Below are 27847 nucleotides of genomic sequence, written 5' to 3'. Positions count from 1 at the left end.
ATAGCCGCCTGCTTTCCTATGCTTTTGCATCCAAGTAAGCAAACTAAGGAATCTACTACTTTTGTTTCAGAAGGTGCAAAAATAACCAAGAATTTGGCGTCTAGTTGCTCAGTCATTTTCAGTCGAGTATGAACATACACACATGCAAAAAGGTGTCAGCCATTTGGCCACTTGACCCTGCTGTGCCATTTGATAAGGTGATCTGGTTGTGGCCTCAATCCCACTTTCCTGCCTACCGCTAGTACCCTTTGGCTCCCTAGTTCATCAAAAATCCACCTAACTGCCTTACAAATATTTAAATAGTCCATCCTCCACCGCTGTCTGGGGAAGGGAATTCCAAAGACTAATGACTCTCTGTCAGAGATTTCTCCTCATCTCCATGTTAAATGGAAGAACTCTTACGTTTACATTGGAACAAGAGTATGCCATTCAGCCCCTCAAGCCTTTTGTGCCATTTACTGAGATCATGGCTGATCTTTGGCCCATATACCTTAATAACTTTGCTGAACAAAAATATATCTCAGATTTAAAATTAACAACTGTTCTAGCTTCAACGGCTGTTTGTGGGAGAGAGTTCCAAACCTCTACCACCCTTTTAAACTGTGTCCCCGATAGTTCCAGCTTCTCCCACAAGAGGAAACATACTTTCCGAATCTGCTCTGTCAAGACCCCTCAAGATCCTTTTTGTTTCAATAAGATCACCTCTTCGAAACTCCAGTGGATACAGGCCCCCATGTCCAACACTTCCTCATAAAATAACCCCTTCATACCAGCAAATCAATACACCCACACCATCGCTCTAGAAATATGAATCATTAATGAACCAGAACCTAAACTTCCATGTCACAAATTTATTTAGACATTTTGCATGACCAGTCAGAATAGCACCTGCACTTAAATGCAGGTTTGTTATTCTCCCATTTTGGGACTACGCTCTGTGGTGGGGACGTGAACATGAAATGTTTCCTGCTTCAGAGGCCGGCAGAAAAGCATGGCAAACTTTCAGGTGCTCACCTCATTGATTATGCACCCAGGTGTTCCGCCATTGTGTCCGGGTGCCATGTTGAAAAGAGGCCCTACATCACTGACCCACTATTAGAGAGAGAAAGTAGACCTACTGAAAATGAAGATAGATCTCTGGGAGCACATTGAGACCGGAGATGGACCTCCTGAAAATGAAGATGGATCGCCAGGAACATTCTGAGGCTGGAAGATTCATCTTCCCTCAAGGAGACCGCATTTGGAAGGTCCATCTGCAGATGCTCCCCAGACACAAGCCTGTGGTGTTCCACAGTTGCAGGTGGCCTCCATCCCGTACTTCAGAGGCAGCCTCAGGCATTGTTCAGGTGGGTCCTGACATTTGCACGCCACATTGTGTTCCAGTATGTTTCGTGCCGGCGGACATTCCCACCAGTTTTGCAAACAATCTACATGAAGTGGGTTGGGCCTTCATTGGCATCCCATCTACAGAATGCAAATTAGTTTCCACTGGCCTCGGGTAGGTTTTCCAACCCGTCATGGTGGGCATTCAAAGAAGATAGTGCTGTAAATTCACACAAGCATAACATTTCTGGGCCTCCCACTATAGCCTCCCCCCACTCCTACCGTTGAACCCACCAACAGGGGCTTGACAGAATTCCGGCCGCAGTTTCTTTTTTTTTAATAAATGTTTTAATTCTCCATTTTCACATTTTCCTCCAATATTTACACCCCACCCACAAACAGTAAACGGTAACAAATACAAAATCAATCCCCTTAACATTAACAACGATCCCATCCTCCCACAACCCCAAACAACGTCCCACCTGTCAATATATGCATCCAATAAAACAAACCCTCCCACGGTGGAAACAAAAAACAAAGGAGAAAAAGAAAAAGGAGTCCGGGACTGCCCATGGTCACCCTAGAGTCCATTCTCCCCCCCCCCCCCCAACATTCAACGCCGTCCAACCTCTGAAAGAGTACCGTATGTAATACCCAAGAGTTGTAAAACCCCCCTCCCTTCCCCTCCAACTCCTCCCGCCCACTGGCTCTTGTAAAACTCCTCCCCCCAACCTTGGTTCGTTCCCCCCAACTTTCCACCCCGGCTAGACCACTCGGACCCTGTTCTGCCAGGCTCAGATGGCCGCAGCCCCTCCCCCCCACCTCACTCCCATTCACTGACCGGTTTAAACCGGGCAGCGCGGAGGCCCCCGCCCGGGTCCCTTTCCCCCTTGCCTAGCCCTAAGAAAGCCCAGAAATCCCCTTTTAGCACACACACCCCGCATATCCACCTACACCCCAAAGAGCCCTCACTTTGAGTGCAAGTCCCATCACTTCTCTTGTCCAAATATATACAACATTGGCTCCTTTAGCCCATACACCCACACGCAGTGAAACAAAAGAAACAAAAAAGAAGAAAATACAGTCCTGAGGTTATATCGGCACTTGGCCATTTCTCAATTTCTCAGTTCTGCCACAGTCCTTCTGCCTTCACAAACTCCTCCGCTGCTTCCGCCGTTCCAAAATAAAAGTCCTTGAGCTTATAAGTCACCCTCAGCTTCGCTGGATATACAATGCCATACTGCACCTTGCTAATGTCCAGTGCCCTCTTCACCCGGTTGAAAGCAGCCCGTCTCCTCGCCAGCTCCACCGTAAAGTCCTGGTATTCACGTATACCAGCTCCAGCACACTGCACCACCCGCTTCTGCTTGGCCCAGCACAGGACCTTCTCCTTCACATTGTACCTACGGAAGCACAGAGTCACTACCCTTGGCGGCTCACTCGCCTTTGGTACAGGCCTCCACGACCGATGAGCCCAATCCAGTTCATATCGGGAGGGATCCTCCCCCTCCCCCAATAGTTTCGCCAGCATAGCGGCAAAATAATCCGTCGGCCTCGGCCCTTAAACTCCTTTGGGCAGCCCCACAATCCTCAAATTCTGTCGCCTGGATCTGTTTTCCAGGTCTTCCATTTTTCCTCGCAGATCCTTGTTCACCTCCATCACCTTCCGCATCTCCTTCCCCGTCGAGGTAAGTTGATCACCATGCTGCAACACCGTCTCCTCCAGTTCCTTCAGCGCCTCACCTTGCGCCCGCACCTCCGCCACTGCCGTCGTCACTGGGGAAATCGCCTCCTCCACCAGCACATTCAAAACCTCCCTCATCTCCTTCCTGATCGCCTCCAAATGTTTTGTAAACTGGGACCCTGGGACCGGGCTTAAAGCCCCGAAGATGCCGTTCCTGAACGGGAGCCCTCCATTGTGTGGCTGCCTCCCGCCCGCCGTCACCGGAAGTCCCCCAGCCACAGTTTCGAACTAATCCCTGATGGCACTGCATTGAGAATGAACTTCAATTTCAGACTCTGCCTAGAATTTCTGGAACAGTAATCATTTTCAAAATTAAACTCCACTCCAATGCACCTTTGTATGTTAGGAATTGTTCATTGAAACTCATTTGACAATGATATAGAGTGTACCATCCACTTGTGCAAATCTCTGTTTAACTCAGGCAAACACAATGGAGGTAATTTTAGTCCCACCTACCTGATGTGAAAGTGCTGGGATGGAATCTGTCCCTAATTTTTACCCTGACTGATGTTTTTTTCCACACAGGGAATGTAAAATGGACAGCCAACCTGATTCCAATAGTTTCCAATCAGGCAAATTAGGATAAAACGGTCCACAGTGAGTTCACTAATTCATCTGTGACTCTCTTTATCTGGAATTAAAGTCTAATGACAGCCATGAAATCATTGTCAATTCTTGTAAAACCCCACCTGGTAATGTCCTTCTGGGAAGGAAATTTGTCATCCTTACCTGATGTGGACCACGTAACTCCAGACCCGTGGCAATGTGGTTGACACGTAATTGCCCTCTGAAATGGCCATGCAAGCCACTCAATTGTATCTTCTCGCTCCAAAGAAAGGATCAAAACTGAATGTACCACCCAGCAATCTCGGCCTTGCTGACCCTGAAATGTCTCCCTTACTAACATCTGGGGGCTTGTGCCAAAATTGGAAGCGCTGTCTCACACTAGTCGAGCAACAGCCTGACATAGTCATACTCACGGAAGCTTACCTTACAGGTAATGTCTCAGACACCACCATCACCATCCCAGGCTCTGTCTTGCCCCATCAGAAGGGCAGACCCAGCAGAGGTGGTGGTACTGTGGTATATAGTTGGGAGGGAATTATCCTGGGAGCTCTCAACATCGACTCTGGTCTATATGGTCTCATGGCATCAGGTCAAACATTGGCAAGGAAGCCTCCTGCTGATTACCATGAATTGCGGTCCCTCAGCTGATGAGTGAGTACTCCTGCATGTTGAACACCACTTGGAAGAAGCACGGAGGGTGGCAAGGGCATAGAATGCACCCTAGGCAGGGAATATGAATGTCTATCATCAAGAGGAGCTTGATGGCACAACTGCAGACTTGACTGGCCGAGGACATATTGATAGACTGGGACTGCAGCAGGTGGGGAGGGAACCATACTTCTTTTTAAAAAAAATAAATTTAGATTAGCCAATTATTTTTTCCAAGGGGCAATTTTAGCGTGGCCAATCCACCTACTCTGCACATTTTTGGGTTGTGGGGGCGAAACCCACGCAGACACGGGGAGAACGTGCAAACTCCACACGGACAGTGACCCAGAGCCGGGATCGAACCTGGGACCTCAGCGCCGTGAGGCGGTTGTGCTAACCACTAGGCCACCGTGCTGCCCTGAGGGAACCATACTTGACCACAACCTCACCAAACTGCCTCCTGCAGATTATCTGTCCATGACCGTTTTGGTAGGAGTGACCACCGCACAGTCCTTGTGGAGCAAAGGTCCCATATTTACATTAAGCGTCCTCCATCATGTTGTGTGGCACTAACCACTGTGCTAAATGGGATAGGTTTCGAACAGATCTCGCAACTCAAACTGGGCATTCATGAGGCACTGTGAGCCATCAGCAGCTGCAGAATTATATTCAACCACAATCTGTAACATCATGGCCCAGCATAAGCCCCTCTCTACCATCAGCACCAAGCCAGGGGATCAACCCGGGTTCAATAAAGAGTGCAGAAGGGTATGCCTGGAGCAGCACCAGGCAGACTTAAATATTAGATATCAACATGGTGAAGTTACAGCACAGGATGGCTTGCATATCAAACAGCAAAAGCAACATGCAATGACAGAGCTAAGCAATTCCATAATCAATCAGATCCAAGATCTACAGTCCTGCCAAATCTAGTCTTGAATGGTGGTGAACAACTGAACAACTCCCTACAGGAAAGGCTCCACAAATAGCCCCATCCTCAATGATGAGGATTCCCAGCACATTCGTGCAAAAGATAAGACTGAAGCATTTGCAACAATCTTCAGCTAGAAGTGACAAACAGATGATACATCTCAGCCACCTCCGGAGGTCCCCAGCATCACGAATGCCAGTCTTCAGGCACTTCAATCTACTTCACATTATATTAAAAAATGGCTAATACCCTGGATACCACAAAGGCCTGACAATATTCCGGTATTAGTACTGAAGACTTCTGCTCCAGAACCTTCCGCACTCCTAGCCCAGCTTTTCTAGTACGGCTACAACATTCTCACCTACCCAGCAATGGTGAAAATTGCCCAGGTATATGCTGTACATAAAAGGCAGGACAAATCCAGCCTGGCCAATTACAATCTCATCAGTCTGCTCTGAATCTTTAGTAAAGCGATTAAAGGGGTCATCAACAGTGCTGTCAAGCGGCAATTGTTTCAAAATAACTGGCTCACTGATGTTCAGTTTGGGTTCCACCTGGGACACTCCGCTCCTGACCTCATTACAACCTTGGTTCAAATATGGAAAAAAGAACAAAGCTCCAGAGATGAGGTAAGGGTGACTTCCCTTGGCATCGAGGCAACATTTAACCAAGCTGGCATGAAAATGAAAATCGCTTATTGTCACAAGTAGGTGTCAAATGGAGTTACTGTGAAAAGCCCCTAGTCGCCACATTCCGCCGCCTGTTCGGGGAGGCTGGTACGGGAATTGAACCATGCTGCTGGCCTGCCTTGGTCTGCTTTCAAAGCCAGTGATTTAGTCTAGTGTGCTAAATCAGCCCCTGATATCAAGGGTATTAAGGAGCCCTTGCAAAACTGGAGTCAAGGGGAATCTTCAATGATTGGGGGCATACCTAACACAGAAGAAGATGGTTGAAGTTGTTCGATGCCAATCATCTCAGTTCCAGGACATCACTGCAGGAGTTCCTCAGGGTGGAGTCCTCAACCCAACCACCATCAGCTGCTTCATCAATGACTTTCCTTCCATCATAAGGTTAGAAGTGGGTATGTTCCCTGATGATTGCACAATGTTCAGCACCATTATGACACCTCCATACTCCCGGAACGCCTTGACCCACTTCAATTCGCATACCGTCGCAACCAGTCCACATCAGACGCCATTTCCCTGGCCCTACACTCCCTAGAGCATCTCGAAATAAAGGACTCCTACATCAGACTCCTATTTATTGATTACAGCTCCGCCTTCAACACCATAATCCCAGCCAAGCTCATATCAAAGCTCCAAAACCTAGGACTTGGCTCTCCACTCTGCAACTGGATCCTTGACTTTCTGACCAACAGACCACAATCAGTAAGAATGAACACCAACGCGTCCTCCACAATAGTCCTCAATACCGGTGCCCCGCAAGGCTGCGTACTTAGCCCCCTACTCTACTCCCTGTACACGCACGACTGCGTGGCAAAACTTGGTTCCAACTCCATCTACAAGTTTGCTGACGATACAACCAGAGTGGGCCGGATCTCGAGTAACGACGAGTCCGAATAGAGTAGGGAGATAGAGAACCTAGTGGAGTGGTGTAACGACAACAATCTCTCCCTCAATGCCAGCAAAACTAAAGAGCTGGTCATCGACTTCAGGAAGCAAAGTACTGTACACACCCCTGTCAGCATCAACGGGGCCGAGGTGGAGATGGTTAGCAGTTTCAAATTCCTAGGGGTGCACATCACCAAAAATCTGTCCTCGTCCACTCACATCGACGCGATCACCAAGACAGCACAACAGCGCCTATACTTCCTCAGGAAACTAAGGAAATTCGGCATGTCCACATTAACCCTTACCAACTTTTACAGATGCACTATAGAAAGCATCCTTTCGGGCTGCATCACAGCCTGGTATGGCAATTGCTCGGCCCAGGACCGCAAGGAACTTCAGAGAGTCGTGAATACCGCCCAGTCCATCACACGAACCTGCCTCCCATCCATGGACTCCATCTACACCTCTCGCTGCCGGGGGAAAGCGGGCAGCATAATCAAGGATCCCTCCCACCCGGCTTACTCACTTTTCCAACTTCTTCCATCGGGCAGGAGATTCAGAAGTCTGAGAACACGCACGAACAGACTCAAAAACAGCTTCTTCTCCACTGTCACCAGACTCCTAAATGACCCTCTTATTGACTGACCTCATTAACACTACACCCTGTATGCTTCAACCGATGCCAATGCTTATGTAGTTACATTGTATATCTTGTGTTGCCCTATTATGTATTCTCATGTATTTTCTTCTATTTTCTTGAATTTTGTTTAATTCCCTTTTCTGCCATGTACTGAATGATCTGTTGAGCTGCTTGCAGAAAAATACTTTTCACTGAACCTCGGTACACGCGACAATAAACAAATCCAATCCAAATCCAATCCAATCCAATCCAGATACTGAAGCAGTCCATCTCCAAATGCAGGAACACCTGGACAATATTCAGGTGTGGGTTGACAAATAGCAAGTAACATTCACACCACACAAGTGCCAGGCAATGTCCATTTCCAACAAGAGAGAATCTAACCATTGCCCCTTGACATTTAGTGGCATTAACATCACTGAAACACCAGTACCAACATCCCAGGGGTTACCATTGACCAGAAACTGAACTGGACGAGCCACATAAATACTGTGGTGACAAGAGCAGGTCAGAAGCTAGGTATTCTGCAGGGAGTAACTCACCTCCTGACCCTCCAAAGCCTGTCTACCATCTACAAGGCACAAGTCAGAAGAGAGACGGGATACTCTCCGCTTGCCTGGATGAGTGCAGCTCCAACAACACTCAAGAAGCTTGACACCATCCAGGATAAGGCAGCCACTTGATTGGAACTAAATCCACAAATATTGCCCCTCTCCACCACTTACGCAGAGTGGCAACAGTGTGTACAATCTACAAGATGCACTGCAGGAACTCGCCAAGGCTTCCTCGACAGTACCTTCCAAACTCATGACTGCTACCATCGAGAAGGACAATGACAGCAGACACATGGGAACACCACCACCTGGAGGTTGCCCTCCAAGCCATTCAACCAGCATGATTTAGAAATGTATCGCCTTTCCATCACTGTTACAGAGTCAAAATCCTGGACTGCTTTCCGAACAGCAGTGTTGATAGACTGCAGGCATTCAAGAAGGCAACTCACCACCACCTTCTCAAGTGATGGGCAATAAATGCTGGCCTAGCCAGCGAAGCCCACCTCCCTTGAAGGAATAAAATAAAAAAATAAAAACTCCTTGAGCAGAGAGGCAGGTGAGGCTTGTTAAATTGCTATTTCAAATTCACCTATTTATTGTAATTCATTGAAATATCATTTCGAGTGTCAAGAATGAATGGATTGCATTTTGCATTTGTATTTTTTTTACTTGATTAAGATATCAATGTCAGAAAATGAACAATTTGAATTAGATGCTTATGAGGAGAGAATAAATTGAAAGATATGAAGAGAAAGTGGTTGCTAATTTTCACTTCATGAAGCAACTCAACCTTATGGTTTTTCTGAACAATTTAGTAGCAAATTAAAGACAGCTTTGTGTTGTGGCAAAAATTTCCTTTTTTCAGAACCAGTGGAGATTGCCTAAAGCACGACATAATGGACCTTGAAGAGCCAACAGAGGGTTTCTTGCTAGTAAACTAAAATCCCAAAGTTTCCCAGTTGCTTCAGTGATTTCAACTCTCATATTCATTGATTTAGAATGATGATGTTTAAATTTAGCTTCACCTGGATAAGAACTGGCTGGGGAATGGGTGCATCATTTATTAATTCACACAGATTAAGGCAAATATGACATAAGGGGCTGGATTTAAATGAGGGAGGCATGAAGTTTGACTCAGGAAACTCCCAACTCGGCAGATCGATCTCCTTTAAAGAGTCCCCACTGACAATGTTTTCATTCCGGGGAGGCAGGGGTGGGATGGAATCGGGCAGATGACCATGCTGCTAGGCAAGATCGGCCATCTCCGTTTACTGCAAAATTGCCCCAGTTTTAATGACTGTCACTCCCTCAGCCCCTCAAACCCCCAACCCACCCTCGCTCATCCCATGCCCCGTCAAATCCCCCATGCCCTCAGGTTTCCTCAGTTCATACCTATTCATCCAGTATTTACTCGAGGCAGACCTCGGGATTGTCAATAAAAAACATCTTCAAACAATCTAATCTCATTGAAACACACTGTACCGAAAAAAAAAACTCCTTAAAAAGCCCGTTATAGAAAACTTAAATCCTCTCAAGTTGTCAATCTCTTGTACAAATAAACATCTATTTCACTAACCACATTAAAGACAGGTAATCCTCTAATATTTTCTAGAAACAGTCAATATGTCTATACAGACGCCTGCTGAGATAAGAAGTTTTTAGCCTGTTGAAATTTAGCAAAGCATTCAGAATGGGCTCAACTATAATAACAAACCATCAGAAATGTAAACCATGGAGTCTATTAAAATTGAAATAATCTGTGTCTTTTTTGTTCTAAGCTACACTAGATGCCCTGCCAATTAAAAAAGTCCAGTAGAAGGTGGCATTTTTTTTTAAACTTTAATTGAAAGCTTTAAAGTTTTACATTTTGAAAGGACTGAGCATTTAACCCACTTTCAACTTTTATACTAGAGATCCAAATGACTGCAGTAAAAACACATCTAATTTACAATACCGCATCCAACTGCTGAAACTGAAAGAACATTGTTTTTAATACTTAAAGCCTCTCAATCAAAGAACTCCAGGATCAGGTGGCAATTTTTGTTTTGGTTCCCCACTGCCCACTGGGGTCTAAGGTTCCGCCATGGCTTACAGCTCCTCTGAGAGGTCGTAAATGACTCCAACTTATTAAAGGTTCCTGACTCCACTAAAATTGAAAGAGGTTTAAACTACTCACCCCTGCAATGGAGCTGACAAGGGAGGGAGAACTGTGTGCAGGCGGACTAACCGCACCTTTATCTCGCCAGTGAAATTTGCCAGAAATAGGAATGGGGCAGGACTCCTGGGATCAAATCCCGGCCACCATTTTGCGAGGGCTCTCATGAAAATCTGGGCCAAAGTGTCGCAGTGCAGTTCTTCAGGTTTTGTACTTCAGTTTTTAAAATCAATGCTTAAAGTGATTTCTAGAAAATTTATTTTGATTTCGTTGTTGTGATAGAATAGTAGATAAATTAAGATACTGTCAAGATATCTTAATATCAATTTATTTCAATTGTTCTGATCCTGGACCAGATCACCAGGTTTTTGGCACGATCTAGTTCGGGACTGTGGAGACAAAGTTTGAGATCCCAGGTTCTTACTAAGAGAATAAAGCCACAAGATGCTATGGTCTCTGAACAAACAAAATAAATTTTACCATACACAGTCAGAAAAGTAAACCAATTTACAATATCTATCTTATACTTTGATATTCAGAATCAATATAAGTTACATGTGAATTAAAAGGCAAATTGCAGTCAGACATCACGCTGCACAATAATGGCAGATGAAACCAAGACAGATCCCACATATTTGTCAGTAACCTACCCAGCCTTTAACCACTGTGAGTTACACAACCTTGTTAAAACTCTGTCTCCCTCAGGAGAGATTCTAAACTTCTCACTTTCGAAGATGAAGACTCTAAATTCCCTCAGAGCTGCTCCAACTTGAGTTGGATCAACAGCCGCTCACCTCCCATCCCATCACCATTTTCTCTCTTCATTCTGGAGATAAATGCCATGGGAAACTGGTTGTACTGCTATCATCGTGGAGAAGCTGGCATTAGTCATAATCTGCACCTGAAAAGTTGGCCCCAGTATTCAGCACACCCTTTCTTTTCCGGAAGGCTCATGGTACGTTAAAGCATTACGTTAGCTCCCTTTCCTCAATTATTGACAATCAAAACTATTACTCCAAATTATTTTTTTTCCATATGCGCCAGCAATGTGAGAAACACAAACATTTTATGGCACGGGCTGTCCTGAGGTGGTGGTGAGGTCTCTCATGGTGATGTTGCTCCCACGATGGTGCAAAGTTGGGAACCTTAGGATATTGACTCAGTATTGATGGAACAGAACAGCACATATCCATATCAGGATGGTGTGTGGTGCAGGGGGAAATTTTGAAGTGGTGAGATTCCTGAGGTTTTGCTGCTCACGTCCTTTTTAGTGGCAGAGATTGAAAGCTGGTTAGGCGGTGTTGAAGTTCTGCTTGCTGATGTGTTGTGGAGAAAGAACATGCTACATTCACAGTGGATACTAGTTTCAATGAGGGAGGTACTAATCGAGGGATAAATAATAGCAAAATGTTCAATATTGTTGTAGCTGTATCCATCCAGGCAACTGTTGAGTAGTCCAACACATTCATGGCTTGGTTTTGTAAAATCAGAAGATGAGCCATTCACCATAGGGTATTCACCATCACTCCTAGTGTTGTTACAGCTATCCAGTTAAGCAGCGGGTTCATGGTCATCTCCAGTTGCTGATAGTGCGATTTGTTGAAGTGCGATTTGTTGAAGAGCAGGAATTCTGCTCGGGCCTTTTCTTTTTGAGAGGTCACATGATGCAAGAGTTACCTGTCACTCAGAAAACCAAGTCTGGGCAACTTAAAATGATTCAGTAAACAAAATGAATTACAAATCCTTTCTGCCAGACCCATCTCATAAAGTCTTGGATATGAAATAATGAATTTGAGGTGTACGTAATTTTAGTTGTAAGAGAGACCAAATTCAACTTTGTTTGCCTGGTTCATTGCATTTATTATCTTATGAAACTAGAGCAGAGTATTGCATCTACCTCCCAACTGTCTGATATACTGTTAATTGCTCAAGTTTTATTTTCTGTTTTCAGTCTAACATACAGACTACCAACAATTACACACACATAAATGACATCATATTCATCTCTGAAACAATCATGAAACTACTGGGATTTATAAGGTTTCATAAAGGTAGGAAAAGCATTTTACAATCATATAACCTTTTCACCAACATGATACATACTCCTTGAGGAACTGTAAAGTACTTAAATTACAAAGCCTGACGTCTGAAAAAACGTAGGCACAGATTTCTGAACTAACTTTGCTGCCAAGTCCCCTGACTTCATGAATTACAAGTCTGAAATGGAGCGAGGAATTTAATGGAGGTGATAGGGTCCCACACACTGGTTGGAGGGCCGACAGCAGCCCCATCGCCTCTTTTTGGGAAGGCCCATCACATTAAGTGCCAAACAGGCATTTAACTGAGCAGCGGCGGGCCTTCCCCGGCACCAATGACCTGGGAAGGTGGTAACAGCTGCTAGTAGGGTAGCCACCTGAGACCCAGGATCACCAAAGGACCCAGGCCAAAGGTGAGTGATAGCAAGAAGGGGATCCATGGGGAGGAGGGAACACGGTGGGGACAACATCAAGGGCAGAGGGGTGGCTTTGAGCAGGTGCAATCCTTCCTGTTGCTAGGTCTCCAGCACCAAATCAAGCACCAAGTGCCTTTGAACAAGACCACCCCCCCCCCCCCCCCCCACCCCGCCCTCTCCTGGAAGTCCACAAGCAACCCCAACAGGGTTACTGTGAAAAGCCCCTAGTCGACACATTCCGACGCCTGTTCGGGTATTCGGAGGGTGAATTCAGAATGTCCAAATTACGTAACAGCACATCTTTCGGAACCTGTGGGAAGAAAGCAGAGCATCTGTAGGAAACCCACGCAGACACAGGGAGAACGTGCAGACTCCGCACGGACAGTGACTCAAGCCAGGAATCGAAGTTGGGACCCTGGCGCTGTGAAGCAACAGTGCTAACCACTGTGCTACCGTGCCACCTTAGAGTGACTAAGATGGGAAGTGACAGTTTACCTCATGCAATGTCCTTCGTGATAATACTTTTGTATTATGGGAGGGAGGAAACTGGATTGGAGGGATTCAAACGTGGAATTGCTGGAAAGCTGGGTAGAGATTTGGGAGATGATAATGTGTTCAAGAACCTTGGAAAAAAATTTAAGTTGGAGATGGCTGGTAGTTTACAAGGGCAGAAGGTTTGAGGGTGGAACTTTTGATGAAAGAGCTGATGCCTACCAATTTAAAGAGGGGGACTGTACCGAAGCCGGTGACAACATCACCAAACAAGGGGACAAGGTAGGAAAGTAAAATGGTCAAGTTTAAACAGTAGCTGTCCAGCTCTTTGCTCCAATGGATTCACTCATAGCCCTATATCAGTTAGTACTCTTGGCTTCACTGTCTCCACTAGCCTTAAGTTGAAAACTGTATATCTTCTCCATTGCTAACTTTGCTGGAAAACTGATATTTTCATCAAAATCCTCCAACTTTCTATAAAGTCTAAAATCTATCTATAAAAATGTATATGAAATGCCATTTGGGGATAATTTGTTTATTAGATGGGCCCTCGAGAAAAGGAGACTGACCCCTCTCTGGACCTGCAGCCTGTCACTTCAACTCGCACCCACCCCTTCTCATGGTGAACCCTGTAAACCTCTACCACATAGCCATGGGACAGATGTTGGAAGGGCAAAATAAAGTCCCCCACAGTATCGAAGACGACACCAAGAATTTGCCAATTTTGGCAGGTATGGCACAATGGTAACATAGCATGGACAGTGGTAAAGGACAAACATACGGTCATCCATTGCAGCTACCAATCTATCTAGACATCACAGATCCTCCTCACCTTGGGGTCCTGCAAAAGCAGCCAGTAGAGTGGGCTAGAAGCATGCACCCTTCCTCCTCAAATATATGGCAGCTGTTATGTGCAGCCTTCAGACATACAATCGAGTCCTACAGCAATGGAAACAGGGATTTCAGTGGAGGGAGCGGTGGGGGGGGGGGGGGGGGGGGCAATAAAGGGGACCTAAATAAAGCCTCCTTCTTACATTGCTGGAAAGTACACCATGGTTGGGGTGACTCAATCCAGCTGTCACCATTAAAAACAGCCTTCCAAATTTCTGCATTGCAGCCCACCTGTCTGAAAAACATATGACAGCTGACCACCCCACCTGGAGGCAAGAACTGACATTTGATTCAACATGTTTTGAGAACCGTTAATGCCAAACTCTCAAAATCCAACATGCACCCACAACCGCCACGACAGACACTACTGGAAGACCTACTGGACGCAAGTATCCTAGAGAAAGGGAACTGTAGTGACATGTATGACCGACTGGTAGATAGGGACGACACCGTACTGGACGCAACAAGGAGGAAATGGGAGGACGACCTGGGGATGGAGATCGGGTGGGGACTCTGGAGCGAAGCACTGCATAGGGTCAACTCCACCTCCACGTGCGCAAGGCTCAGCCTGACGCAACTAAAAGTGGTACATAGAGCCCACTTAACAAGAACCCGTATGAGTAGGTTCTTCCCGGAGGTGGAAGACAAATGTGAACGGTGCCAAAGAGGCCCGGCCAACCACGCCCACATGTTCTGGTCTTGCCCCAGACTCGTGGAGTACTGGACAGCCTTCTTCGAGGTAATGTCCAAAGTGGTGGGAGTGAGGGTGGAGCCATGCCCGATAGTGGCGGTCTTCGGGGTTTCAGAACAGCCAGATCTATTCCTGGGGAGGAGGGCGGATGCCCTTGCCTTTGCCTCCCTGATCGCCCGCCGTAGAATCCTGTTTGGCTGGCGGTCAGCAGCACCGCCCAGAGCTGCGGACTGGCTGTCCGACCTCTCGGAATCTCTCCAAATGGAGAAAATCAAATTTGCCATCCGAGGGTCGGACGACGGCTTCCACAGAACGTGGGAGCCATTCATGCAACTGTTCCGGGACCTATTTGTGGCCAATGTACAAGAGGAAGAATAGTCGGGGGAAGGTAGCGGGAGGGGGGGGGGGGGCTACAGGTTCGTTACGGGGGTTCGATGGCTAGCTAAGGCCCAAAACCAAGCTAAATAAACATGTTGAGGGGGGGGGGGGGGGGGGGGGGGCGCAGTTACTACTACGAAGATGCTTACCTGTAAATATGTATGTTAATTTTTGCGTGTTTGTTTTTTTTTTTGTTTCTCTCTCCTAACAATTTGTAATTTGTTCAATATAAAATACGAAAACTGAATAAAAACATTTATAAAAAAAATAAAAATCCAACATGCTAAGCTCCAACATGCTCAGAGGAAGGCCACAGGTGGCACAGCCCAAGAGGTTTCCCTCAGGACCAACATGAACATGAATAGTCAATTCTATGGATATTCATGCCGATTCCATGTTGGATTCTTCAGCTATGAGAGAACCCACAGAAGATGATGAAATAATTTGCAGCTTGGACATACTCTAACAACAAGGAGGCTGTCACAAAATGAGGTGGCATTCACTACTCCCGAATAGAAGGCTAGAATATGTTTAGAATTTGGCAGGTAACTCTTCTCTCACCACTTTCAACCTCACACTGCCAGTGTATCTATTGACACCACTGTGTCATCTAATGAGTTAGAGATGGAGTGGAGCTTAAGACAAGCAAGTATATTCTGCAACCAGGCATGATTGGCTGACGACTTATCCAATTATCTCCATTCTGATCATTAAGCAACCAACATTCTAGGCACTTGCAAATTTAATCAACACTTCTATGCTAAGTACACTGTCAGCATATTTCTCTTCTTCCTCTTTAGTTTCTAATGTATTATCACACATGTGCTTTCTTGAATCCTCACTATGTTAACATGAAGACTTACCTTGCAGTTTCCTACTCATGGATAATGCTGTGAAATTTCTACGGTTGCTCAATTTTCCTTTCCTCCTAAAATCTGTCCTCCTTCACCTTTAGATGCCATGCCGTCAGAGGGGCTTATATTGAATTGGTCCATGATTATTCTTGGCAAATTAATGCAGTGGTTTGCCATTGCCTTCTGAAGTGTAGCTGACCAGGGAACTCTCCTGCTCGTGCCACCTTCCATCAAACATGTTACAAGGATTTAGAGGCTGATAATCAACTTGCTATCTGTGGCCATCAGGTTCTGATTTGGGACCTGAACCCAGATTTTCTGGCTCAGTGTTAGGGACACTACCACTGCGCCACCTAGCTGTCACCTAATCACTGCTTGCTGGCAAACCCATCTTTTCTCGCAAACTTCCAAACTGGCTCCACCCAGGACCCACAATAATAAATGCTTCCTGTATTTTTTTGAAGAAAACAAACTCTGAGTCAACTGCCTTAAAACCTGCACAGCGTACATATTTGGAACAAAAATGGTTAAATATGTGCATGGTAATTCACCAGTGCTTTTGTTCTTCTCAGGGTACAAAGTATGTTTGAATTTCAGAATAGGATAGATTTTTCCTCAAATCATTAAGCAGCAAGTGTTATTTTGAAAGAAAATCATTCAGTGAAAGATTACAGTTGATCCTCTTAGCCCAAGCTACAATGATGAGATTGTGACTTCTGTGATTCCGGTCATGGGTGTTCCTGCAGAATGAGATATCCATGAAAGAATGTTGCTTGCATTAAAATGTGCTCAAAAACTCTGATATCAAATGGCTTGCCGTATGTAAACTATAAATTCTGCACTTCTGTCCCAATATTGCGAGATGCTGCTGGAAACAATGCAAGCTCAAAGCAGGATTAAATCATTAAAAAGATAGATCAATTAGTTATGTTTTTAGCTCTGAATTTAACTATCAAATGGAAAGGAAGTCAGATTAAGGCAAATGTATAAAACCTTAATAAGAACTATTTTGTGCAATAGCAAAATACTCATGGGTATCAAGACCCATCCGGATCCATCGTCTCATTCTAAAGACAACACCCATTCACTTTCCTACACCACCTTTCCATGCAAGCAGGAGATGCAAAGCCTCTTACCTCCTCCCTTTTTGTCATCCAAAGCTGCAAACACATTCCAAGTTTTAAAAATTTATTCATGGGACACGGGCGTCACAGGCGGGGCCAGAATTTATTGCTCAATCCTAATTGCCCACGGGGCAATTAAGAGTCAACAACGAAGGCAGCACGGTGGCCTAGTGGTTAGCACAACCGCCTCACGGCGCTGAGGTCCCAGGTTTGATCCCGGCTCTGGGTCACTGTCCGTGTAGAGTTTGCACATTCTCCCCGTGTCTGCGTGGGTTTCGCCCTCACAACCCAAAAATGTGCAGAGTAGGTGGATTGGCCACACTAAATTGCCCCTTAATTGGAAAAAATAATTGGGTAATCTAAATTTATTTATTTTTTAAAAGAGTCAACAACGTTGCTGTGGATCTGGAGTCACAAATGGGCCAGACCAGGTAAGGACAGCAGATTTCTTTCCCTAAAGGACATTAGTGAACCAGATGGATTTTTATTGATTGACTGATTGATATTTATTGTCACGTGTACCAAAGTACAGTGAAAAGTATTTTACGACAATCGACAATGGTTTCATGGGCATCATCAGACTTCTAATTCCAGATTTTTATTGCATTCAAATTTCACCATCTGCAGTGACGGAATTTGAACCTGGTTCCCCAGAGCATTACTGTGGGTTTCTGGTTTACTAGTCCAGTGACAATAATAATAATAATAATTTATTGACACAAGTAGGCTTACATTAACACTGCAATGAAGTTATTGTGAAAAGCCCCTAGTCGCCACATTCCGGCGCCTGTTTGGGTATACTGAGGGAGAATTCAGAATTCTAAGCTGGTACAGGAATTGAACCCGCGCTTCTGCATTTGGACTTCTGCATTACAAACCAGCTGTCTCGCCCATTGAGCTAAACCAGCCCTGCTGCCACTCTGCCACCACCTTCCCTAAGTAAAACAGCAATTTGCTTCTTTCAATTTAGTATACTATATTCGCTGCTCAGGATGGGGTCTCCTTTATGTTGGGGAGATCAAACGCAGACTGAGTGTCCATTTTATGGAACACTTCCATTCAGTTGGCAATCATGGCCCTGAGCTTCCCGTGGCTTGTCATGTCAATTCTCCACCTTGCTCCTGCACTAAACTTTCTGTCCTTGATCTGTTATTGTGTTCTAATGGAGGCCAATTTAAGCTCAAGAAACAGCACCTCATCTTTCAACTCAGCACCCTACAGTCTTTTGTACTCAACATTGAGTTCAACGGTTTTATTTCGTAACTTTTGACCCTATCTTCTTTTCTGTGTTTTCATTTGCTGGTTCAATTTCTTTCTCAATCATTTCACTTTGTATTCACATGGTTGCCATTCAGCCCTTCACATTTCAAATCATTTGTTTCTTTATTTTACTCATTACTGCTCCTTTTGGCTTTTGAACCATGAAACGTTTTGTCATTTAAGCTCTCCTGCCTTCTACCCTATCACAGACCTTCCCTTGTATTCCTTCCCCCAACCCCCCAACCCTGTCACTTGCTCAAAACCATCATATTTCTATCTTTCCTCAGTCCTGATAAAAAGATCACAAAACTGAACCATGAGGCTGGATTCTCTGGTCCCCCAACCGTGTGTTTCTTGGCGGTGCGCCATTCGCTGGTGGCAGGAATCTATACTCCCACCGCTTGTCAATGGGATTTCCCATTGAACCATTACCCACGCCGCCGGGAAACCCATGGGGTGCGCTGCCAGTGGGAGAGGTGAATCGCAGCTACCGGATAATTCTGGCCATTAACTCACAGATGTTGCCCAACCTGCTGAGTATTTCTCGCATTTTCTACTCTTAAATTTATGGGTGCCATATCATGCCCGACTCGGGACACGACACGGCCGTCCCAAGTCGGGCATGACCTCGTGATATTCCAAACCCATGTAACATCAAGTACAAAATACACAGTCCATCAAATCACAATCCACAGTTTGTACAATTTTCCCCCTTTTATAACGTTCCCCTCCCCGCGACGAACAACTCATCAAATAGCGTTATGAACAGCCTCCACCATACCTCGAAGCGCTCCTCCGACCCCCCTCAACACGAACTTAATCTCCTCCAACCGGCGAAAGTCGTACAAACCCCTCCAGCCAGGCCGCAGATTTGCATATTCAGGTGAGAAGTTAGCCTCATTTGAATATGTCGCCGCCGGATCTACCCAGCGCCCAGGATCGAATCACCTCACCTCAGAGACCCCAGCCGGGTGCTGGAGGCACTTGTCTCCACAAATGTGGGCTAGGTGGAATGACACTTTATCTACGAGGCAATCACAATCCACAGTTTGTACAATTTGTACCCAGAGGTGGTCGGCCTCTGGGAAAGGTGGTACCCTGGCATTGCTGATGCCACCATGGCACTGTCAGGGTGCCAAAGTGGCAACTTGACTGTGCCACGAATCGGGCGTCAGGGTGCACTGCCCTTATGAGGTGGAGTGCAGGGAGTACTCGAGGACCCCCTAATTGGTGAGTTGGGGGGGGTCAAGAGATCGGGGTGCCATTTACCGATCTCCTCCTGCACTGGCGAGCTGAGCTCCTCAGCGCAGGAAATTAAAATCAATGCAGCCTTGGCAGGGCCTTCCTCACCGAGGACCGAAAAAAGAAGAGAGCCACATTTAATAGTGGGATCATTCTCAGTACTGCAAGCACTGGGAAACACCCTGCTGAATGCGCCCAAAACCAGACTGTGTTTTGTTTCCCGTGAAATCGCGCCCTATGCCTTATGTGGAGTTTGGGCCTCGACAATAGTAGGAGGATATGGGGGCAATAGAGAGGGCAGTGCACACATTTACTAAGATGCTTTGAGATATGAAGAAATACAAAAATGAAAAAAGATCGCAAAAAGTGGGGCTATTTCTATTAAAAACGAAAAAAGGATCAAAGGGCAATTTGATCGAGGCATCCAAAATTCTGATGTGGTGGAACAAAGTAGATGGACTTGACTGTCTCCAGGGCTAGGAGTGTCCACAGTGAGGAAACAAAGATATACAAAGATGGGAACTGAAAAGCTCTGTGATTCAGATAGAGAGCAGAGTGGTACTGCTGCCAGTATGTGTGGTAAAGGTAGAGCACAGTGTCTATTCTGTTACGTAAACACACACAAAGGCATGAAGGCATAATTGTCAAAAGACATTTGAAAAGGAGCCACACAAAGGGTTAATACACAAGGTAAGGTCCCATGGTGTTCGGGCAATATGTTAGCATGGAAGGAAGACATGGTAGGAAGCTAAGGTAGGGATAAATGGGGCATTTTCATGTCAGCAGCTGCAATAAGTAGAGTGTCGGAAAAAACAGAACTGGGGCCTCAATTATTTACCATTTACATTGATGACTTTATCAAAGAATAACAGAGAAATGCATTTATGTTTGCAGACAACATAAAATTAGATGAGAATTTAAGTGATGAAGAGGACAAAAAGGCAGCAAAGCCATGTAGAAAGGTTAAATGAGTAAATAACAAGGTGACAGATGGAATATCATTACTGGAAGTGTGAGGTTATTCACTTTGGAGTGGGAATAGAAAAGCAGAGAATTTCTTTAATGTCATGAAACTCATAAATATTGATGTTCAGAGAGGCTTGGGTTTGTCTGTACAAGGAACATAGAAGGTTATTAAAGTTAGCAGATACAGCGAGTGATTAGGAAGGCAAATGGTATGTTGCCCGTTTTTGCAAGGGAATTGCAAAGGTATTGGGCAGAATTAGTAGCCTTCGCAGAAGAGAGTGTGGAGGCAGGGAGAGATTTGATTGGGCTAGAAGTTGCGGAGTGGAGATCACACCACCGTCCCAACACCCTCCTATCAAGAGGGTGGGAAGGGAGGCCTTTCTGCCCGAAGGCCAATTGCGGGACATAAGAGGGCAATTAAGGGTCATTTAAGGACCTCATCCCACTGCTGCTGGTACTCAACCAGCAGTCAGTGGGGGATTCACCAAATGAACACAGGAACACATTCAAACCTTTCCACCATTTAACTAGATCATGGCTGATCTTCTACCTCACTACCATTTTCCCATACTGTCCCCATATCCCTTTAATATCTAAAAATCTGTTGATTCTGTCTTGAACATGCTCAATGATTGAGCATCCACACACTTTTTTGGTTAAAAAAATTACAAGGATTCAACACCCTGAGAGTGAAGAAATTCCTCCTCATCTCGGTCCTAAATGGCCTACCCATTATTCTGAGACTGTGCCCCCTCTGTATCCAAACTCAACAGCCAGGGGAAACATTCTTCCTGCATCTACCCTATTGAGCCCTGTAATAATTTTGTGTGTTTGAATTATATCACCTCTTGTTCTTCTGAACTCTCGAGAATACATGCTCAGTCACCTCAATTGCTCCTCATTGGACAATCCTGCCATCCCAGGAATCTGTCTGGTGAACCTTTGGTGCACCCCCTAAATGGCACTTATATCCGTCCTTAGGTAAGGAGGCCAGAACTGTACACAATTCTCCAGGCAAGGTCCCACCAACAGTCTATATATGTGCACCAGACATCTTTACTTCTGTACTCAAATCCTACTGCAATAAAGGCCAACACACCATTTTCCTTCCTAATTGTTGACTGAACCTGCATGTCAGTTTTTAGTGACTCATGAACAAGGACACCCAGAACCTGTTGGACAGCAACACTTCCCAGTCTCTCACCATTTAAGAAATACTCCACATTTCTGCTTTTCCAACCAAAGTGGACAACTTCACATTTTTCCACATAATATTCCATCTGCCATGTTCCTGCCCACTCACTTGGCCGGTCTAAATCCCTTTGAAGGCTTTTTGTTTCCCCCTCATAACTTACATTCCCACCTAGTGTTGTACCATCAACAAATTCGGAAATATTACAATTGATTCCAGCATCCAAATCATTGATTTTGAATAGCTTGGGCCCAAGCACTGATTTTTGTGGTACCCCACTCACCATAGCCTGACAACCTCAGGATGACCTAGTTATTCCTACTCTGTGATTTCTGTCCATCAACCTATCTTAATCAGTGTTAGTATATTACCCCTATCCAGTGTGCTCTAATTTTGGTTACAAACCTCTTGTGTGTGACCTTATGAAGAACCTTATGAAAATCCAACATATATTCAGCCCCCCCCCCCCTCCCTTAGCTATTCTGCCAGTTGCATTCTCAAAAATATGCCAGCAGATCTGTAAAACATGATTTCCTTTTCATAAATCCATATTGACTGCCCAATCCTACCATTATTTTCTCAGGGACCAGTTATCGCCTCCTTTATAAAAGATTCTCGCATCATCTCTATTACTGATGTCAGGCTAAAAGGTCTGTGATCCCCATTTTTTTCTCTCCTTCCTTTCTCAAAGAACAGGGTAACATTTGCCACCTTCCAATCTTCAGGAACCATTCCAGAGTCTAGAGAGTTTTGGTGGATGAACACCAATGCCTCAGCTATCGCAACGGTCGTCTCATTCAAGCCTCTGGGATGCAGATCATCAGGTCCAGGGGATCGATTAATTTTGAATACCATTCATTTCCTCAGAATTATCTTTTTTAGTTAAGTGCCGCATGCTCACGAGTCCCTTGGTTCACTGGTATTTTTGGAATGATTACTGTTTCTTCCTTCATGAAGACAGACGCAAAGGCCGGGATGTTCAGCTGAGATGGGATCCTCCGGCCCTGCCAACATCACGCCCCGTAGCGGGTTCCCCAGCGGCAGGCGGTGCATTAAACTGAAAATCCCGTTGACAACGACGGGGCCAGAAGATCCTGCCACTGGCCAAGTTGCGCAAAAGATCCCACTCATTGTAAGTATTTTCTTAATTTCTCTGCTATTTCTTTATTCCCCCTTATAAATTCTCCTGTCAGGGCAGCACAGTGGTTAGCACTGCTGCCACGGCGCCGAGGTTCCAGGTTCAATCCCGGCTCTGGGTCACTGTCCGTGTGGAGTCTGCACATTCTCCCAGTGTTTGCATGGGTTTCGCCCTCACAACCCAACCCAAAGATATGCAGGCTAGGTGAAATGGTCACGCTAAATTGACCCTTAATTGAAAAAAAAATGAATTGGTTACTCTAAATTTATTTTTTTTTTAATAAAAAAATAAATTCTCCTGTCTCTATCTGTAATGGACCCTCATTTGCCTTTGCTAATCTTTTCCTTTTTACATACCTGTAGAAGTTTCTACATCATTTTTTTCATGTTTCTTGTTAATTTAATCTCATTCTATTTTCTAATTCTTTAGCAGTGTTTTTCTGCTCATTTGCTGGATTCTAAATGCTCATCAATCTTCAGGCTTACTACGTTTTGACCACCTTATAAGCCTCTTCCTTTGATTTAATACAATCTTCAACTTCTCTTTGTTAGCTATGGTTGCCTCACCTTTCCTGTTGGGTTTTTATTCTTTAAAGGAATGCATATTTCTTGTGAATCATGTATCAATTCCTTAATTGCTACCATTGTGTCTACCCTTATATCTTTTAGTGTGGTTTCTAAACCTACCACAGCCAACATGCCCTTCATACCTTCCTAGTTTCTTTTGTTTAGATTTAAGGCGTTAGTTTCAAACTAAGTTATATCTCTTTCAAATAATACAAAATTCTCCATATTATAGTCACTCTTTCCTAAAGGTGCTTTTACAGCAATATCATTCATCATCCCATTCTTAATACACAAAACTGGTTCTAAAATAGGTTGTTCCTCAACATGCTGTTCTAGAAACCCATCTCAAACACATTCCAGGAATTTGGCCACCACAGCATTTGTGCTAATTAGGTTTACCCAGGCTAAATGTAGATTGACGTCCCCCATGACTATTTTATTAGCCATGTTATATGCACTTCTATTTTCATGATTTATACCATTCCCACATTAACACTATTGTTAGGTGGTCTATCACAAACTCCCCCAATATTTGCTGACCCTTGTTGTTTCTTAGCTCTATTAAAATGAATCCTAAATCTTAATCTGGTCAAAGAATCTCCCTTACTGATGTACTGGTATCATCTATCATTGACAGGGCAGCATGGTAGCATTGTGGATAGCACAATTGCTTCACAGCTCCAGGGTCCTAGGTTTGATTCCGGCTTGGGTCACTGTCTGTGCGGAGTCTGCACATCCTCCCCGTGTGTGCGTGGGTTTCCTCCGGGTGCTCCGGTTTCCTCCCACAGTCCAAAGATGAGCAGGTTAGGTGGATTGGCCATGATAAATTGCCCTTAGTGTCCAAAATTGCCCTTAGTGTTGGGTGGGGTTATGGGGATAGGTGGAGGAGTTGACCTTGGGTAGGGTGCCCTTTCCAAGAGCCGGTGCAGACTCAATGGGCCCAATGGCCTCCTTCTCACTGTAAATTCTATGATAATTTTATGATAATTCTATGATGACAGCAAAACCCCACCTCCTCGTCCTTTTTTAAAAAAACATTCTTCAATGTCAAATACCCTTGAACATTCCCAACCTTGATCATCCTGCATCCACATCTCCATAATAAGAATGAGATCTTATCCATTTACATCAACTTGTGCCATCAATTCATCTATCCTATTGAAAATGCTGCATGAGGGTGGATTGTGGCACAGTGGTTAGCACTGGGACTGTGGCACTGAGGACCCAGGTTCGAATCCCGGCCCTGGGTCACTGTCCGTGTGGAATTTGCACATTCCCCCCATGTCTGCGTGGGTTTCACCCCCCACAACCCAAAGATGTTGGGGCAGCAGGGTAGCATGGTGGTTAGCATAAATGCTTCACAGCTCCAGGGTCCCAGGTTCGATTCCCGGCTGGGTCACTGTCTGTGTGGAGTCTGCACGTCCTCCCCCTGTGTGCGTGGGTTTCCTCCGGGTGCTCCGGTTTCCTCCCATAGTCCAAAGATGTGCGGGTTAGGTGGATTGGCCATGCTAAATTGCCCGTAGTGTCCTAATAAAAGTAAGGTTAAGGGGGGGGGTTGTTGGGTTACGGGTATAAGGTGGATACGTGGGTTTGAGTAGGGTGATCATGGCTCGGCACAACATTGAGGGCCGAAGGGCCTGTTCTGTGCTGTACTGTTCTATGTTCTATGTTCTATGTGCAGGTTCGGTGGATTGGCCACGCTAAATTGCCTCTTAATTGGAAAAAAAGAAATAATTGGGTACTCTAAATTTATTTATTTTTTTAAAAGAAAATGCTGCATGTATTCAGATAGAGTGCCTTTAACTCTGCCTTTTTAACATTTTCCCATACTTTGAACCTTATTTGATGCTTGCCTATATTTCTGCTGTCTTCCAATCTCAATTATGACTTTTTGGGCCAGCTTTATCAGCTGTTTTTGGCCTATCTGAATTTCCTCTCTGGCTCCCACCCCCCTGCCAAACAAATAAACAAAATCCCCAATAACACCCACTGCAAGGATATTGCTTTGGGCATCGGTTTCCAGTCTGGAATATGTCAGCAGCAAATTTAGTAACAAATCCTCAGAATATATGTTTACAGTAGAATGTGCAGGTATGGAGCTCACCCCATAACCCAATTGTGTCCATCGCCAGACTGACCCTCGCTCTGAGTCAGGTTTCTTCCTACATTACACTACATCATGGGCAGCACGGTAGCATAGCGGTTAGCACAACTGCTTCACAGCTCCAGGGTCCTATTTTCGATTCCCAGCTTGGGTCACTATCTGTGTGGAGTCTGCACCTTCTCCCCGTGTCTGCGTGGGTTTCCACCGGGTGCTCCGGTTTCCTCCCACAATCCAAAGAGGTGCAAGTTAGGTGGATTGCTCATGATAAATTGCCCATTATGGATCAAACATGAAACTGTGTAACAATGTAAACTTATTGCAATGTCAAAGTACCCCCTAGTATAATTAATCAGGTAGAGACCAAGCCAGTCCGGTATGTGCTTTTTGCGATGTTGCTAGAAGTTGAAAGAATCAGATACCAGATAATCGCAGCCACCGTCCTGCCTCCATAGAACAGTACAGCAAAGGAACCTGCAACTGAAAAGAGGTGAGGACAGCTTTACGCTTTTATGGCACTGTTTGTGGACCAAGAGAAACAGAAGTGCATGGCCCTCCTGTCTTGCATTGGACACACTCATCAGACACACCTATATACAAAGAGCAGCCTGGGCCAATGTAAGGTCCCAACCCAAGCGTGGAGGGTGCTTGGAGACTGGTTACCAGTCGTGTCCAACAAAGTGTTAAGAACTTTGTTGCTACATTTGCATTAATGACTTGGATGCAGGCATTGGGGAAATAAATGCAAGTGTTCCAAGATTGCACGTTATACATCTAGGTATGTCAAAGATAGGTACATCCTAGGTGGAAAAAGAGTTTTTTTTAAATGGTGAAAATGATGGAACTGGTTGCGTTTGTCCATCAATCTCTAAATATTTGTGATTAATACTGTGAACAAGGTTCAGAGCTGTGTTCATAGGATGTTCCACTGCGAAACAACAAGAAGTCTTACAACACCAGGTTAAAGTCCAACAGGTTTGTTTCGAATCACTAGCTTTTGGAGCTAGTGAGGAAGAGCTGCACTCCGAAAGCTAGTGATTCGAAACAAACCTGTTGGACTTTAACCTGGTGTTGTAAGACTTCTTACTGTGCCCACCCCAGTCCAACGCCGGCATCTCATCATGACTATGAAAGAAAGCATTCCATTTCACCTTTTTACAAGACCTTGGTTGAGCGTCAGGCTATTGTCTCCAGTTTTGTCTCCTCACATTGCGGAGGATGATATTTCCCCATAAGGTGCGCATGCACAATTGTACAATTATCTAGATGCAGGTACCAGGCAGGCCTCTTCCAAGTTGTCCACTTCAAGACACTGTGCAAAAAAAATAATCAAAGATGCTGTGCATTCAAATGAACAGCTGCACACAACGAAAATATCGAGCAATATATCAGTCTTTGGAAAGGGTGAAGAAGGATAAATTCACAGCTTAGAACATTTTGTTAATTAAATAGACTCAGTGAGTGGGGATTTCTATACTTCAGCGAAATGTAGATTTTGCGGATGGTTGAACCCAAATTTCTAAAATTTTGGAGGGATGAAACTTATTTTATGTCGACCAATCATTTCAACTGGACAGGTTAGGGAAGACCAGGGAAATCATTACAAGCGACACAACGATACAGCTAGGTTATCCAGGCGAGACTTTTCTTCTCAAAAACAGTGGACCACTGGAACAGTCACCAGTTTGTGGAGGAGTTGCACCTAGTTTTGGTTAGGGTGGAGGTTACCTTATTCAAGAATTAGGTACTCCATAATTAAATTAGGCCAATATGATCTCCTGAACCAGTTTTAATCATCCAAGGTCAAAGATGATTTTCCAAATTCCCTGGGTTTTTATTATTTTCATCTGAGGGTATTAAAGGGCTCTGGGAAGGTATGCAGTGTAGGCATTGAAATGCATAGGTAAGAACAGGAGGAGGCCATTTAGCTGTTCGAGCCTATCACAGCATTCAAATAAATCAGTTGGCTAATCTGTATCTGAACTCCCATCAACCCAGCTTGGTCCTGAGACTCTAAATACGCTTACCTAATAAAAAACGAGTGATATCAGTTGTAAAATTTTCAACTGACTCCATTTCAACAACATTTTGGAGGAGAGAGAATAACATTTCCACTATTCTTTGTGTGAAGAGGTGATTCCTGGCCTCGTGTCTGCAAAGTTAAGCTCTAATTTTAAGGTAATACCCCTTGTTCTAAACTCTCCCACCAGAGGAAGTAGTTCTTTTTCATCAATCCTATCAAATCCTCTAAGTATCTTATAATTACCTCAATTAAATCACCTCTTAATCTTCCATATCACATAGCAGCTGTGCCTTCAGCAGCGGAGGCCCCAAGCTATGTAATTCCTTTTCTACACCTCTCCACCT

The 27847-nt window shown here is 44.8% G+C and overlaps 1 protein-coding gene across 4 annotated transcripts in view; it reads right to left on the bottom strand.

Moving 5' to 3' along the window:
- Positions 1-27847, bottom strand: part of inpp4b (inositol polyphosphate-4-phosphatase type II B) — a 1043608-nt gene that overhangs the window by 559839 nt on the left and 455922 nt on the right. The window lies entirely within an intron of this gene.

The sequence above is a fragment of the Scyliorhinus canicula genome, chromosome 3 (genome assembly GCF_902713615.1).
Source record: "Scyliorhinus canicula chromosome 3, sScyCan1.1, whole genome shotgun sequence".
Classification (NCBI taxonomy): domain Eukaryota; kingdom Metazoa; phylum Chordata; class Chondrichthyes; order Carcharhiniformes; family Scyliorhinidae; genus Scyliorhinus; species Scyliorhinus canicula.
This window is presented reverse-complemented; position numbering and strand designations above follow the sequence as displayed.